Source organism: Arachis duranensis, chromosome 5 (assembly GCF_000817695.3).
Source record: "Arachis duranensis cultivar V14167 chromosome 5, aradu.V14167.gnm2.J7QH, whole genome shotgun sequence".
Lineage (NCBI taxonomy): Eukaryota > Viridiplantae > Streptophyta > Magnoliopsida > Fabales > Fabaceae > Arachis > Arachis duranensis.
This window is the reverse complement of record NC_029776.3, coordinates 38,779,527-38,784,856: the sequence shown is the minus strand read 5'-3', so window position 1 is coordinate 38,784,856 and position 5,330 is coordinate 38,779,527.

The window sequence follows — 5,330 nt, the reverse complement described above, 5'->3', positions numbered from 1 at the left end:
AAAAAACATACTAAAAACAATGCCAAAAAGCGTACAAATTATCCGCTCATCACTAAGCTACCAAACAATTGCTCCCCCCTTGCCCAAGCTTGAATTTTGCATGAAGTAGCATTGGAAATGAGTTGGGTTGGGCCCAAAGTGCTTCAGAAATCGCTGGGGGCGATTTCACTTTAGTGGGCCACGAGCAGCATTGGCGCGCACGTGTACATGGCACGTGTGCGCCCCTATACGCGAAGTAACATATGGCAAATTTTATATCATTTCGAAGCCCCAGATGTTAGCTTTTCAACGTAACTAGAACCGCCTCATTTGGACCTCTTTAGCTCAAGTTATGGTCGATTGAGTGCGAAGAGGTCAGGCTTGACAGCTTTACGGTTCCTTCATTTCTTCATGAGTTCTCCCACTTTGCATGCTTTTCTCCTCACTTTTTCCATCCAATACTTGCCTTATGAACGTGTAATCACTCAACAAACATATCAAGACATCGAATGGAATTAAAGTGAATTGATTTTAGCTATTTTAAGGCCTAAACAGATGTTTTTACATTTAAGCACAAATCAAGGAAGAATTGCAGAACCATGCTATTTCATTGAATAAATGTAGGAAAAGGTGATAAAATCCCCCAAATTAAGCACAAGATAAACCACAAAATTGGGGTTTATCAAATCTCCCCACACTTAAACCAAGCATGTCCTCATGCTAAAAAAAAAAAGAAGGACAAGAAAAGGGTATGAACATTTATTCAATGCAAATAAACTATATAAACCTATCTACATGCATGCAACTAAATGCAAGATGCTTCTACCTACTTGGTCAAAAGCAAATCAATCTCCAAGAGCATGTATGAACAAGTAGGGCTAAGATCATATGATAATTCATGAATCCTACCAATTCAAATATTAAAATGAAGTTCAGGAAGACTTGCAAGAAGAAAGCTCATGAAAGCTGGAAACAAGGAATTGAGCATCGAACCCTCACCGGAAGTGTATCCGCTCTAGTCGCTCTAGTGTATAGGGTCGATCACTCAATTCTCTTCTACTCGTGCTTTCCAAGATTTGTTTTTCATCTAACAATAAACAATTATTCAATGCATGCATATATTCATCATGAAGACTTATTCATAGGTTGTAATGGGGCTAGGGTCAAGGTAGGATGCATATGAACAAGTGAGCTTGAAATTTGAATCTTTGATTAACCTAGCTCTCACTAAACACATATAACAACCTATACAACTCTAATACACAACCTAGCTACCCATGATTCCCACTTTTTCACATACTCATGCATTCTCTTTATTTCACATTCCATATGCATTGATTTTTATTGAACTTTACTTTGGGGCATTTTTGTCTCCTTTTTATTTCTTTTTCTCTTTTTTTCTTTTTTTATATATATATATATATATAAATATATTTTTTTCCTTTATCATTTTTTTTCACATTTTTTTTGTTTTTTCAAAAGTATATACAAACGTATCAATGCATATGGTTTTACATATAGTGCATGAATATATACCTAATTCCCAATATTTTCAACAAAAATACAAAATTTACACTTTTACCTCAACCAATGTCCCAAGTTTTCCATACCCAAATGATACACACCCTCACTAGCCTAAGCTAATCAAAGATCCAAATTAAGGACATTTATTGTTTTTCACTTAGGGGTAGTGATGTGCTAAAATTAAGAACAAAAGGGATTAAATAGGCTCAAATTTGGCTAACAATGGTTGATGAAAGGTAGGCTATTTGGGTAAGTGAGCTAAATGAAATGATGGCCTCAATCATATAAATGCATGTATACATGGAATAATGGACATAAAGAATCAAACAAATCAAAGATTGTAATCATAGAAAGAGAACAATGCACACAAGAATGGGAAATAAGTGGTTATAAGATGTAACCACACAATTAGGCTCAAAACTCACATACTTGTGTTCTTAGCTCAAAAACCATGTTCCAAGATAAATTCTTCAAGCAAGTTCAACAATTTTTTTTTTCAAATTGGTAGGGTGCCCTAAAAACAGTTTCTTGGAAAAGGAATCATCACCCTAACCAAGTAGTCTTAACATAAAAAGAAATGGTGAAATATGTACAAATTCTAACTAGCATGCAACCTATTATGCAATGCAACAACTAACTAACAAAGATAAGAATTAAGAATTGTTGTTGAAAAAGGAAGTTGTTACCCATGGAGGTCGGTCGGACGACTTTCCCACACTTAGAAATTTGCACCGTCCTCGGTGCATGCATAGGAGAGCACGGTGGATGGGTTGCTACAATTGATGAGCTCCTTCAAAAGGTTGTGCGGATGAACTTGTTTGTTGCGCTATTTAGAAGTCGTTCCAATCTTTTCCTTCTTGGTGGCCAACCTAAAAGGAAAGAGAAAGAAGGATAATTAAGCCTACATCAAAGGTATCAAAGCAAGTAGAACATAGGCGAGGGCTAATGCCAAATGAGAGTAAGGTTCTCACCACATGTTAGCTACGCATGTAAGTGAGAAAATAATATAGGCAAAGGGCATATCAATTAATACTTGATGCAAGAGTAGAGTCAAAGTATGAAGAGCACTCAGAAGCATCAAGTTCGACTAGAAAGAGTGGGTCATGAAAGACATGCAAGTTCATATCAATGCACAAAGAATATAAGAGTCATACAAGATTAAGCATTGATTTAAGAGTTTCATCACCCAACAATATCAAACAAGTCAAGAAGCACCAAGATTAACCAAGAGATTCTCAACAATTGAGTGAGAAAATTCAACACCATTATTCAAATAAGAAGCTCAAAAAAAAAAAAAAAAGAAGAAGGTAAAAACAAGCTATAAAAAGAAATTGAAAATGCAAAGAATAAAAGTATGCGAATGCAATAGACCAAAGAAAATGGAAGAATCATATTTTCACGATTTAGTAGCGGATGAAATCGCTGCAAAATAGCATTTAGCAGCGGTTATACCAGCGGTTACTAATAACCGCTGCTAAGGGTTTAGCCGCACACTATCACTACAAGAAAATAAAATATTTGTAACAAAATTTTTTTATCAAATTTAAAATTGTTACAAATTATGATTTTTTTTGTAACAATAATTAGTTATTGTTGCAAAATAAGAATATTTTGTAACAACAAAAAAATTTGTTACAAAACATTTCAATATTTTGTAACAACGTGATTCTTTTTGTTACAAATTATGTTGGCTTTCGTATCGAATCGTTGTTTTGTCGCAAAATGTTATAATATTTTGTAACAAAAGATTATATTGTTGCAAAAATTTAAAATATTTTGTAACAAAATATCTATTTGTCTCAAAAGCTCTAAATATTTTGTAACAAGAAATTAATTTGTCACAAAATACAATATTTTTGTAACAAGTTATTTATTTGTCACAAAATTCAAAAATTTTATAATTAATAAAAATTTTTGTTTCAACATATTAAAAATAAGATTTCGAATTTTTAAAAATTAACATAATGAGTTATTTATGATTTATTATATTTATTTAAGATTTTATATTTAAAGATTTATTTTACTAAAAATATTTAAGTCAAATTAATGATACTTTGAGTTTAAAAATATTTTAAAAATTAAATAATAAATTATTTATGATTTATTATATTTATTCAAAATGAATTTTTAGATATTTTTATATTAAACGGGATATAAAATATAAAATTTTATATAATTTAATTTAAATATTTAAAATTTTTGAATTCAATACTTTAATTTTTATAAATAAAAAAATTTAATTTGATTATCTCTAATTTTATCTTAATTAATATTTATTTAAAAAAATTTATAAATTAATAACAAAATAATAGTTTAAAAATAAATAATTTAATTTTCTCTAATTCTTAAAATTAGTGTATTTATTTAAAAATACTTTGAGATTTTATAGTTAAATAATATATTTATATAATTATTATTAAATTAAAATTAATTTTTAATTACTATACTACCCCCATTTTTATTAAAAATACTTAAATTATCTAAACATTAACCCTAATACAACTCTCTCTCACTCCACCCCCTAAACCTAGCTGCCAACCCCCCTTCCCAAAACACATTTGCCCAGCAAAAAGGAAAGTTAGAGAAAGGGAAACAGAAATAGGGGAAACTGGGAAAGAGAATGAAGAGAAGGAGAGGGGGAAGAAGGGGAGGACGACGCCGGTGGACATCACTGTCGCCGCGCCATCGTGTCACACCCAGAGGAGAGAGGGGGCCGTCGGGCTAGTGCCAAGGAGAGAGAGAGAGAGCGCGTCGTGCCTGCCGCGAGCCTGCTGTTAGAGGAGTCGTCGTCGCGCCCAGCCACCATCGTCGCTGTTCAAGCCGCCAGACTACCGCATGCAAGGAGCTTCCCGTTTCGCCGCTGTCTTGCCGAGTCAGGGGAGAGAGCGCCGTTGAGAGAGGAGACACCGTGATAGGGAAACCGTGCCACGAAGGATGAGACCGTTGTCGCCGAGGCTCCGCCACTACCCAACCGCCGTCGCCGAAGCCATGATGCCGTCTCTGCGCCAGCAAGGAGAAGCAGCCTTTGAGTGTGTAAACCCCGATAACCCTTCCTTTTCCATTTTAATATCAAGTTTTTTATTATTTTTAATTTTTGGGGATGAAATTTCTTTTGTGATTTAAAGACCATAACTTTGATTTCTTCTGAACTTTTTGGCTGCAAGCTCTAATTCATGCCATTGTGAAGAATGAGTTTATTACTGATAATGAATAGTGAACATTATTGAAGATTATTGAACTATTATTATTATGAGTAATGATTTTTTTAGGTTTTTCTGTTATGAGTAATTTAGATTATTTTGTTGTACAGTAATTATGGAACTGTTCTTGTTGTTCACATGTTGTATTTTTTATTTAATTATGAAATTGTTCTTGTTGTGTTTATTTAGTATTTATTCAGTATTGTGTTTATTTAATTATTCAGTGTTGTGTTTAGATTGATCAGATTTGGCCTGGTGCATCTGTGCATGTAGGAAGTGAGTTATTATCTTGTTGTCAGAGTTTTTCTTTTTCTTTTGTCCTAACTCTAAAGATGATCTTGAATTTCAAATTTATTATTAAGTTACAGGATAAGTAATAAGCATATATTATATATTGTTATAATTGTGAGATGATCAATTTTGTTGTCATCACATATCAAATCTGTCTTATAAAACTTTATAGTATGATTCTGTAAAAATATGAGAAGAATCAAATTCTGTGGTTCATCTTATTCTTATTTCCATTCTCATTTATGTTTTTGTCAACCATCCCACTTTGGCTGCTTTGCACCAACTGATAAAGAGCTTTTGTTTGAGGGAGGGGGATGATTTACATTATTTGTTTAC